At 40.5% G+C, this 12532-nt stretch overlaps 1 non-coding gene across 1 annotated transcript; it reads right to left on the reverse strand.

The window, feature by feature from the left end:
* Nucleotides 1-12107: 12107 nt before the first annotated feature.
* Nucleotides 12108-12248, reverse strand: LOC141585501 (U4 spliceosomal RNA). The gene has a single exon (XR_012519054.1). It is a non-coding gene; the product is annotated as a U4 spliceosomal RNA (small nuclear RNA).
* Between the last annotated feature and the right edge of the window lie 284 nt (nt 12249-12532).

A 12532-nucleotide genomic window follows, 5' to 3' on the forward strand; every position in this document is an offset into this window, starting at 1 on the left:
CCTGCCTCTACTAAAAATACAAAAAATTAGCCAGGCTTAGTGACGGACATCTGTAATCCCAAATAATCGAGAGGCTGAGGAAGGAGAACTGCTTGAACCCGGGAGGTGGAGGTTGCAGTGAGCCAAGATCACATCATTGTACTCAAGCCTGGGCAACGAGAGTGAAACACCTTCTCAAAAAAATAAAAATAAATAAAAATGTAAAAAACAAAATCACTCCTTTCCAAATTTATGAACCTCATCATTCTTCAGTTGACAGTATTAGAAAGTTCAAAAGACCTTCTATATTCTCCCACAGAAGTCCTAGAAATTGTCATTTTGTTAATTAGTATTGATGCATGAGAACTTGTAATCAAATGAGTAGAAATATTGAGACTGTGTTTTACCAGTTATGTGTCTCGTAATCCAATCAACCAGATCTCTAAAATTAACCATGAGAATACATATGCCTGATTCACGGCTAAAATTTTAGGATGAAACCTATGAGATCTCTATTTGTGTTTTTTGCCTATTCATGTATGTTATGTATATGTGATGTTTTCTTAACTCCAGATAACAATGCAAAATGCATTTATAAAATACTCTAAAAATGCTCTATTCTAACTTAGCTTGGAAAAAAATAGGCATTTATACATAAATATTCCCCAAACTCCTAGAAATGTGGAAACTGATATAAATGTTTTTCAAGTTAACACAATGTACATAAAACATAGTTAAATAAGATCAATTTAGTATTTTTGGTATAATAATACAACTATGCCTTCAGAGCTATCACCATTGAATATAAAACAAACATAAATTTATATTCTTCTTGAGTTCTACTCAAATAAGCTAATATACTTACTAGATACTTAAAATCTTAAAGCTTATAGATTGATTCTAATTAAGTCCTTATTCTTATAAAAAACATTATTTCAATAATAATTTTTTACAATACATCTGCCTAATAATAGTTTCCAAAGTACTTTTGGTAATTTTTAATCTTAAAATTTAGCTAACTAAAAGATTTGCATTAAATATCTAGATCATTTATAAATAAGATACAATACTAAAACATTTTACTGAACATAACTAATTCAATTTTATATAGTTTTGTCCCCTATTTTTATGGAGAGAATAAAAATATTTTGGCCTGTTAATAAACTTTTTTTTTTTTGTCTACTACACAAGTAAAAAGAGATAACTAACCTTCCCTGTGTTATATTGGAATTGGTAAAATGTTATGTTTTCAGAAATTATATAAAATTTCTGGAAATTTATCAATGTCTTCCTTATCCATGCTATGTGCTGGTATAGTGTTATGCGTCATATTTTCAATTATTATTTTAAATGTCATATGCCACAGACAAAATTGAATATCCTTCTCATTTGTGGTATAATGAACTCTCATCAGATCTTTTGTCATTGTCATTTCATGCTCTTTGTCATTTAGATATTATTTAGGCCCGATGCTTTCCTACAAGCTCCTGCAATCAACTATGGATCAGAATGTTCATCTCCAACACAGGACTCCCTCTGAGACTCACAGAAAAGACTATGACAGGTACTCTGGTTACAGGCTTCTGATAATATTGCTCAAAGAACTTTAAGACCATACACTTGACTCAGTGAAGCTGTCCAGAAGTCTAGTTGAGAAACTGATGGGTTCATGACACGGCTAACCCAAGATTCAGCAAGACTGGAATTGAGTACACGGCACTGAATAAACTGATGAAAATTGATTATAATTTTATAGCTTCTTTTGAGCATTGCTGGTTCTTTAATGTTATAGTTTCTGGATTTAAGAAATCTCTTTCCCTTAAGCTAACTATAACTCACAACAATTAAGATTACATTTATTTAAACAGAAATAAAGCATTTATCTTTTTCCTCAACTGATTTCTCCAGAATTTTGAAATTCTTACTGAACACTCTTATTTTCCTGACAATATAGTTTTTAGCAGAAGTCCAATAAGAATCTGTTCACCTTAGAACAGGACATAATTGGAAACTTTGTTTATACTATCAAGGTTTTTTTTTTTTTTTTTTTTTTTTTTTTTTTGAGACGGAGTTTCGCTCTTGTTACCCAGGCTGGAGTGCAATGGCGCGATCTCGGCTCACCGCAACCTCCGCCTCCTGGGCTCAGGCAATTCTCCTGCCTCAGCCTCCTAAGTAGCTGGGATTACAGGCACACGCCACCATGCCCAGCTAATTTTTTGCACCTTTAGTAGAGACGGGGTTTCACCATGTTGACCAGGATGGTCTCGATCTCTCGACCTCGTGATCCACCCGCCTCGGCCTCCCAAAGTGCTGGGATTACAGGCTTGAGCCACCGCGCCCGGCCACTATCAAGGTTTTTTACTGGAATATCATATTTAGCAATAGTGTACCTAAGATCAGTTATGACCAGCAATTTTAAGGAACTATGGTTGATTTTTATGGACCCAATCCTTACAAAGCAGTCTGAGAAAAGCCAGCCTAATACCTAGATTACAAGATTCACATCCTTACAGATTAGTAAGAAAGGTCCTTTACTTGCAGGCCCAAGAATTTTGGGATAGTTTGGGGGCCTCAAGAAGAGAGGAATTCACTCAAAGCTATTAGGACAGCAGCTGAAATTTGATAGTATGTTCTGGGCTTGGCTTTTATCCTCAATAAGGTCTTTAAAACTCCAATCTGAGATTCTGTAGGAAAACTTGCAGCAAAGAAGCTTGAAAGCACCTATGTGGTCAGCTCCTGTTCTTGCTGCACTTACATAAATAATCAGGCAAAATCTAACAAAACTAGACTTATTTTTAAAACAAGAATAATCTTTGATTATCTATGATCAAAAATGATGGTTACTACAGAGAGAAATTTTATGTTTCAATGAAAAACTCAGCCAGGTATGGTGGCACATGCCTATAATTCCAGCACTTTGGGAGGCCAAGAATTCAAGACCAGCCTGGGCAACATGGCACAACCCTGCCTCTACTAAAAATCCAAAAATTAGCTGGGCATGATGGCATGTGCCTGTGGTCCCATATAATCAGGAGGCTGTGGAGGGAGGCTTTCTTGTACCCAGGAGATAGAGGGTGAAGTAAGCTGAGCACTCCAACCTCAGCCATAGAGCCAGCCCCTGTTTTCAAAAAAGTTTTCTAAATAGGAAAACTATAGCCCTTGTGGGTTATCAGATTCTAGTCTTGTTCTTTTCTTTGGGCTATTTTTACCTCTTTGTAAACTGGATCCTGCCATCTGATGAATTTTGTCACATGATGATACATGTGGAACAAGCAGCCAAGTATTGTCTCCCCTATTAATGTATCTATTGTCAGATAATTTGAAGGCCTCCAACCCTGGACCAAAGAAGAGGAAGGTTTGGTCCCCAAAATGCATAACCAAATTGTAATACATTTATGCAATGAAATACTATTTCGCCATAGAAAGGAACAAGCTATAAACTCACACGAAGACATGAGTGATCTTTCATGCACATTGCTAAGTGGAAGAAGACAGTGTGAAGAGAATCCACAAAGTGTGACCTTATTTAATGAGATTCTGGAGAAGGGAAACTACACAGATGCAAAGCCATTGGCTGCATGGGGTGGGGGTTTGAAGTGTTCCATATGATATTTTAATAGTATATACTGGCCACTATCCATTTGTAAAAAAATGCAGAATTTTACAGCTAAGTGTGTAAATCAAACTATTCAAATTAAATAATATTATTCAGGATGTGGAGTATCCCAGCACAGAATCCATAATATGAAAAATAATTTAACTATGTTACAAATTACAATGGTTTGGATGTGGTTTGTTTCTGCAAAAACTCATGTTGAAATTTGACCCCCAAGGTGGCAGTGTGGGGAGGTGGGGCCTAGTGGAAGGTGTCTGAATTATGGAGTTCGATTCCTCATGAATAGATTAATGCCCTCCCATGAGGGTGAGTTCTGTCTGCTCTCACAGGAATGGATTAATTTCTGCAAGAGTAGATAGTCAAAAAGAGCCTTGCTTCCTTGGCTTCCCTCCTGCTTTCACTCTTGCTGTGACCTCTGGTGCACCCCTTGCTCCCCTTCCACTTTCCACTATGAGGTGAAAAAGACCGAGGCCCCACCAGATGTGCTGCCCAATCTCGGACATTCCAGCCACCAGCATTGTGAGCCAAATGAACCTTCTTTACTTACAAATTACCCTGCCTCAGGTATTGTGTTACAGAAGCACAAAATGGACTAAGACACAAATGTGGGAAACAACTCTCTGAAGGTGTAGGGAAAACGGTGCTGACCTAAGTCTCTTTAACAATGAATAGAATCTGTAGGCTGAAGAAAAATAAACTATACTTCATCATTGGATTCCATTTTATAAAGTTCTTTCCAACAGGGATAATGGTGAACAATTGCAAAAACACAGTATCTGTATCTGGAATCAAACAGTGAGTTATATAAGTCGCAGATGGTAGGAACCAGGTCCCTTACTTTTGAAGTGGGAGGTTATAAATTAGCAAGGGGAGAAGGGTAGAAAGATTCATGTGATAGTAGATCAGAGGTGAAGACATCAACATAAACTTATGTTTAGTTTAATACAGATACATCTGAGGTTCCACATCAAAACCTTTCTAACTAGGTGTGTATAGGTAGGTAACATACACACATATACTTCCTAGCATTGCTAATGGGAGATAAGACACAATGTGCTCACTCAGCAGCCAGATATAAGTTTTTCTACCATTCTGAAAGGAATCAGGCTCTTTGAAGAAGTGTGTGATACTAGAACTGGAACAGTAAATATATGAGCCAGGATAATCTTGAAGTATCAGAAAGTAAGTAAGTACTGAGAAAAATTGAAATATGTCAAAAGAAAACTGGAGCCAATAAAAAGAGCTACGCTGGCCAAGACAGGAATGAACTGTTCAACATAATGCTGCAGTGTTTAATACTAACTAAAGCTTCAAGTAATTATCTAGGTGTCTCCATTTGTATGTGTAGGCGAATAAGCAAATGGAGTTGAATAGAAATCTCCTTTGCAAAGGCCGGGCGTGGTGGCTCAAGCCTGTAATCCCAGCACTTTGGGAGGCCGAGGCGGGTGGATCATGAGGTCAAGAGATCGAGACCATCCTGGTCAACATGGTGAAACCCCATCTCTACTAAAAATACAAAAAATCAGCTGGGCATGGTGGCGTGTGCCTGTAATCCCAGCTACTCTGGAGGCTGAGGCAGGAGAATTGCCTGAACCCAGGAGGCGGAGGTTGTGGTGAGCCGAGATCGCGCCATTGCACTCCAGCCTGGGTAACAAGAGCGAAACTCGGTCTCAAAAAAAAAAAAAAAAAAAAAAAAAAGAAATCTCCTTTGCAAAAGAATTCCAAATACTTAATGTAGACACTCAGCCATCAAGAAGGTGGAGCTAACACCTCACTCCTTGAGTATGGGCTTTACATATGTGTAAACTTATTTTTCACATATTTTTCTTGTGCTGTGGATGTGTCCTGGGTTCATTCTCTAAAATGCTGTTCACCTTAGAACAGGAAAAAAAATAATAACCTGACAGATTCTATTTCAATTCATGGATAAATATTTTAACAAGAGTGACTTTGTAAAAATATGTTCCAATGGCTGATTGACTCATTGTGACTGGATCACTTATTCCAAATTCTTCTTGTCTTTTTTTCCAGTCTCTACCTTTTAGCCATAATACACCAGAATCAAATATTGGCCACTAAGAAAAAATATTCAAAGAAAAAAAGAATGTGAACCAAACTTGTGACCATGATAATTCAATGTTTCACCACAACACTTCCTAAAACAGAAAAGTTTAAAAGGATATTCAAAGTCAATTTCCTCAATAAGGCTTTGCAGAAAATGAGGAAACTAGAGAAACAAAATTGGCAGGACATCCTATGGGTGATTTTAGATGTTTCTATGTTTTATGGGGAAAAAATACTTTACCTTTAAAATAATTACAAAGAATTATTGGAAACCCAAACTCTGGAATGTGTCCAAATTTAGTTGAACTTCTATGTAATTATTTAGCTAGTCATAAAGTTGATACTTTTTAAAAAATCTCTGCCTTATTTGTGTAATAAAATACACAATGAATAATTAATGCTCATAGGAAAACATGTCAGACCTTGTGAAAAGAAAATAAATCTTGGGGACCCAAAATCACTAAGCTAAAGGGAAAAGTCAAGCTGGGAACTGCTTAGGGCAAACCTGCCTCCCATTCTATCCAAAGTCACCCATCTGCTCACCGAGATAAATGCATATCTGATTGCCTCATTTGGAAAGGGTAATCAGCAACTCAAAAGAATGAAACCATTCATCATGATCTACCTATGATCTGGAAGCCCCCCATTTGGCCTTCTCTTCAAGTTGTTTCACCTTTCTGGACTGAACCAATGTACATCTTACACATAATAATTGATGTCTCATGACTTCCTGAAATGTATAAAACCAAGCTGTGCTCCTACTACCTGGGGCACATGTTGTCCAGACCTCATAAGGATACATCACGGGTGCGTGCATCCTCAAACTTGGCAAAATAAACTGCCTAAAAAAATACAAAACCTGTCTCAGATTTTCGGGGTTTATACATGTAATGTAAGATGTTAATGTTTGTAAAACACACATTATTCTATCTACTATTAAAACTATACTGCCAATTAACCTTAGACTTTCTCAACAAAATAAAAATATTGATGAGGTACAAATAATATATTTAAATTTAAATAATGTGACAAGTTATTATATGCCTACTTTTCATTTTTTAATACACCGGTTTTGACTACTTTAATGCTGCAAGAAAAATGAGTAATTAAAACATGAATAAAAATGTTTACAGGGGGTGGCCATGTTTCCTCCAGCCTCAGGCTTGGGGTGACTTGAAAGGCACCTGCCCATCCCCAGCTTTCATCCAAGCTGTCCTGATGGTGGCTCTAAGCATTTCTCCTTTCTCCATATGTAGACCTCACCCCAAAAACAAACTCAAATTTTACAATATGTTAGGGCATGCTACGGTGATGAGGAGCCAAAGCCTCAAGCAAGGGAGGCTTCTGAAAACAAGACTTGTAGACTATAATGTGTGGAAGTAAAGCCAGTGTTGGAGTTCCTTCCTCTGCACATGGGGAGCAGACAGGAAGCTTTTGTCTCACCTTCCTCACATGGTCTGCAGCCACATCTCCCCAGGTCAGACCTGAGAAGAACAAAACTTTGATCTTCACTGTGGACACACTACCAGGTTCTCGAAGGCTATGGCCTCTCCTCAGGTGGGTCCTGAGGAGAACAAAGCTCTGCTTCTAATCCTAATCCTGCCCCTAGACTTTGACCCTGACCCTAAACCCTGATCCTCACTTTGACCCTGACTTTTATCTTGACCCTGACCATGACTGTACCTCTAACCATACTTCCAGCCCCAACCCTGACCCAGGCCCCAATTCTAACCCTATTATTATCACTACACTCTATCTCTAATCTTACCCTCTAGTGCTAAACAGCTGTACCCAAAAACATTTTTTGATTATTCAACTTCTTTTTCTTGAATTCTCTAAGGACATCCTAAATGAGATGTCATTATGTATTCTGCAGTCCCTCTGAGTGACATGGCTTCAAATAAGAAGTTCTAATACTTTGCCACACAGAAGTGCGAAGGGTAGCAGCACTAGGTTGTCAGGAATGCATGTTGGCATTCACGAGTCATTGGCGCTGTTCTCCACATATTTTCAGATCATTTTTTATGAATGCATTCTGACTATTCCATCACACCTACTTAAATTTTTTTGCCATCGCAGGTGAGAAGAAATAATATGTGACTTTTTCAGGAGAAATCTCCAAGAAAGAGTTCTATCCAGCATACTTCTTGTCTTTTCTAGAGCAATGGGGATCTTATTGATGGTACCTTCTTCAGCCTCGATTCCTGTGTTAGGACGACACAGCACAGAGTGACCACTCACCTGACCCATGATGAGATGCAAATAAATGAGGAAGAAGATTTTTGAGCCACTGAAATGTGGATGTTGTTTGTCACCGTGGTTTAACCTAGCCCCCACTGACCGATGCAGGACTGAAGAATGAGTCAGAACTGGGTCTGGACATGTGAAGTGCACTCCTCCAGGCTAAGTAAAATTTAAATCTTGTTGCAAAGGTAACAGTGAGCACGATGCATTATTAGCATGTGTGTGGGATACATAAGGTATGTCAAGTGAGAATAATGAGAAACTCAACTTTAAAGACAGTGCTAATTTGGACTGTAGAGAGACTCCAATGTCTTACTTAGCACTTGAGACTGTGATGGCTGAACAAACTCATTAAGAACCCTAAATGAAGGCTTGGGATAAATATCTGAGGGTGTCTAATATACCAATTATTCATCCTAGAATGGGCAGAGTCCTTGACCCCATTCTAGGGAGACTTCCAAAAGAAAAAAGACCTGCATTTCTCCAACAACCTACATTGAGAGACTTTCCTGCACATCTGAGCTGTGGCTAACACTCCTCACCTTTCATTCTGTCCTCAGTGTTTTGGGGAAACACCTTTAACTCTCTATGACTTACAGGTTAATAAATGGCCCTTATAATTCCCTCCAGAGATAGAAAAGACTAATGATGAGGGAGTCTGAGTTCACAGCAGCAAGCAGGCATGTGTGCTCAGCAGCCACATGGCTCATCTGCTACATTACTACATACAGTGTTCTGCAACGTTGCTTAACACAACGGGACTCTCTCCCGACTCAGAAGGTTTAATTGCTCACCTACTTCTTTTTCTGCCTTCTTGGGCTCCTAAAATGAAAATAACTCTGGGGTGATACAGTGAGTCAAAGAAGTGCCAACCGTATCACAGCAAAATAAAGATCCCTAAAAAATCCCTGGCCTAAGATGACAACCTTGGCTGGGTAAGTCTGAATGTCCTGAAAATGGACATAGGAGCATGAAGGTGGTCAAAATGTTCACATTAAAGAACTTCCACACAGACCACAAGAAAAGAGGGAGGAATGGAGATGGCAGCCCGAGTCCCTAAAATAAAAGCAGATGTTTTGAGATCAGTTATATTCTTTCCGACAAAAATTAGAGACAGAAACCAAAGTTTAGCCTGAGGTGACAATTAGCTGGGCAATAAGCCAGAGGCACATGTGGTGTACACAGATTTAAACATTCTCCCTTATATTAATATAAATACTAAATTAATGTCATATAAATATAAACACTTGGGTCTACAGTAGTTTTAAAGGAGATCTCACAAATGAGTTTGGCTTTTGAAGGCTAGCATTGATGGTCCAGAGAATTTATTTTGGTACAGAGAGAGAAAGAGAGGAATCCATTTCATTCCAGAGAGAAAAAGAGAAGAATTTTGCTGGTCCCTTCAGAAAGGCATCTGGCTTTGCCTCTCCTTGTATGTTTGAACTAGGCATATGGCAGAAGACAGAATTTCACAGATTGGAGGTGTGAAAAGTCACTGGGTGCTTTAAGAAGCCTGGGATTCTTCTTGGAAAAGTAAGTTTATGGAGACAAAATGAGTTGGAGAAGGTTGTTATTGAAGTGAAGCAGAATTGCTTTTAGTAATCTGCTTATTACCCTCACCCTCATCCCCTTAACCTCTAACCCTAAACCCTAACCCCGTGACCCTAATCCTACCCCTACCCAATCCCTCATCCTACTCTTTAGCCCTGACCCTTGACCCCAATCTCCAACCCCCAAACCCCAACATCAACCCTAAACTTAACCCCTAACCCTACCACTAACCTTAACACTTTACATCTGCCCAGATTCTCCAACAGAAGCAGGGACCCTTGGCTCCCAGCTGTGCACCACTGCATCTGGCACAGGACTCCATAGCAGTCCCCAAATAGGCACCTGAATGCCCACTGCGCCAGCCATGCAGTGGAAGCCCGTGCTATATTCTAACCTCCAAAACCAGGGCCCAGCACCTACATCAGGCTGCTCAGGGCCAAAGTAAGCTGGGACACCCATGGTCTTCATAAGACCAAGGCTCTCTCATGCCTTCTGTCACAGAGCGAGACGCAGACCCAGCATCATTGCATGCCCCCTCCTTCCCTCCGTGGCAGCTCGGCAACCTTCCAAGTCAGGGGTCCTTCCCTGATGACACTCCAAGCACAAAGCACTGGACTTCCACACAGTGAGTCTGCACACATTATTCTGTGTAGATACCCACTTAGGCCGCTGGGAGAAAGGGTGGTAGAGGGACCCTCACATTGCCCTGTGGTATGCATGCTCTGGTTTATACGACTGCAAGCCATTTATGAGAAACTCAAGCTGAAACACTACTTGTTTCCAACGTTTTGTCAGGAGAGGATTTACAATGTACTCTTCCAAACAAGGTAGCCACAGAGCACAGTGACTACTTCCCCTCTTAAGTCGCTCTGAGGGCCTCTGCATCAGTTCTAGAATTGGAAGACTGGTGGAGAAGAACTGGGATGTTGAGGGGTACTGGAAACTTGCTGGACACCAGCCTCCCCTAAACTAAGCTTACAGACAGCCCAGATCCCGCCTGATAAATCAGACATTTTAACACACACAGCTCTCGATAGCAGGACTTACAGATGCAAAACTCTAAGGCAAAGGATTGTCTCAACGCCTTGGTGTCTCAAGGAACTAAAACACTGCCTAACACAGGTGCACCATCAAAGTTATTATTAAATACGCTTCTATAGTTTATTCATCTTTGATTGTGGAAGTGATGTGATAAACACAGTGGACTAACGACCTTTGAGATCTCTTCACGGGATCCTTTCTTGTGGACCCCCAGATCTGCCAACATGGAGAAGGCATCCATAAACATGTGCAGGACAGAGGTGAGATAAAACTGTCTCTCAGCCTCAAAGTGGCCTGGCAGTCACAGGAACGGCCACGTGGAGTCTGGCCCATATGAGGAGTCAAGCTCTCAGCTTTAGGCACCCTACTGCACCTGCAAAACCAAGTTGTGCCTAACAAAGAAGAATCAGCCAGCCTACTCTCCCTAATGAAAGATTCTCCCCAGGGCCTGAAAACTTGGGGGGATTACTCCTCCCTCCTCAGGCTTGGTCCCAAGGTACAAGACCACGTGCACCAGCAGCATGGGTCAGCAAGCCAGCAGAAGCCAGAAAAGGGCAGGCTGGAAGACAAGGACCCCCTGAAGATCAGGAGAGAGGCCGTCTAGGTACCATGGAGCAGTTACGTCAGACTGGAACACGTCCCATTTACAGGAGACTAGAAAACCCCAGCCTCACCCTCACTTGGGGCTGATACCATTTTAGGCCTCAGCCCGTCTGCACCCAGGCACTCATGAAAACATCATATTGCTTCACACCACCTCAGGCTGTTTGCTGGCGCTCTCAGGGTTCGAACCAATAATAGAGCCTGTGCCTAATATCCCAGGTGGTAATCCAAGAGCGATACCTGGGTGACACGCCTCCTCCTCCACCCTCCATATCCAAGTGATCACCAAGGTTACAAGCCGGCCAGCAAGGTAGCTCACACCTGTAAGCCCAGTACTTTAGGCGGCTGATGCATGTGGATCACCTGAGGTCAAGAGTTCGAGACTGCTCTGGCCAACATTGGAAAAGCCTGTCTCTACTAGAAATTCAAAAATTAGCCAGTGTGGTGGCAGGCGCCTGTAATCCCAGCTACTCAGGAGGCTGAAACAGGAGAATCGCTTGAACCTGGGAGGCACAGGCTGCAGTGAGCCGAGATCACACCATTTCACTCCAGCCTGGGCAACAGAGCAAGACTCTGTCTCAAAAAAAAGAAAAGAAAAGAAAAGAAAAGAATTAATATAATTTTGACACCAGAAGAGGGGTCCTGTCCCAGACCCCAGCAACAGGATTTTGGATCTCACACGAAATGGAATTTATGGCAAGTCGCACAGTCTAGTGACTTTAAAAGAGTTTATTAGCCACTACTAAGTGACAGAGCAGGGAGTCCTCAGAAAGCAAGAGGAGGAATGCACCTGTTTTAAAGAACAAAAATTTTTTTGAGACAGAGTTTTACTGCTTGTTACAATGACATGATCACGGCTCACTAAAACCCCTGCTTCCTGGGTTTAAGGATTCTCCTCCCTCAACCTCCCAAATAGGTGGGATTACATGTGTGCACCACCACGTCCAGCTATTTTCTTTTTGTATTTCTTTTCCATTTTAATTTATTTTTTTATTTAATTTTCTTTATTCCATCTCTGTAAATTCCAAAAATTGCCAATGCTGACTATATTTCCAGTCGTCATGGCGGGGTATTGGGAAAAGTTTTCAATTAGCAATAATCGCACCTCAGATAAACCTCACCGGCTACGATACTGCCACTGTACAAAGCTATTTTTTTTTTAATTTTTAGTAGAGACTGGGTTTCACCATGTTTGCCATGCTGGTGTCCAACTCCTGGCCTCATGTTATCCGGCCTCCTCGGCGGATAAGTGATTAAGTAATCACACTTGTAATCCCAGCACATTAACGTACAAACAGAATTACTTAATGTTTGTTTATATAGGTCATTAAGAAGAGTGTTGTCTCTTATGAAGGATTGTGATCAATTTGTGTCAGGCTACTAGTATTGCTACTTTTCTTTGTTACTATTGATTTTAACAATAATTTATGAGTG

Source organism: Saimiri boliviensis, chromosome 8 (genome assembly GCF_048565385.1).
Source record: "Saimiri boliviensis isolate mSaiBol1 chromosome 8, mSaiBol1.pri, whole genome shotgun sequence".
Classification (NCBI taxonomy): Eukaryota; Metazoa; Chordata; class Mammalia; order Primates; family Cebidae; genus Saimiri; species Saimiri boliviensis.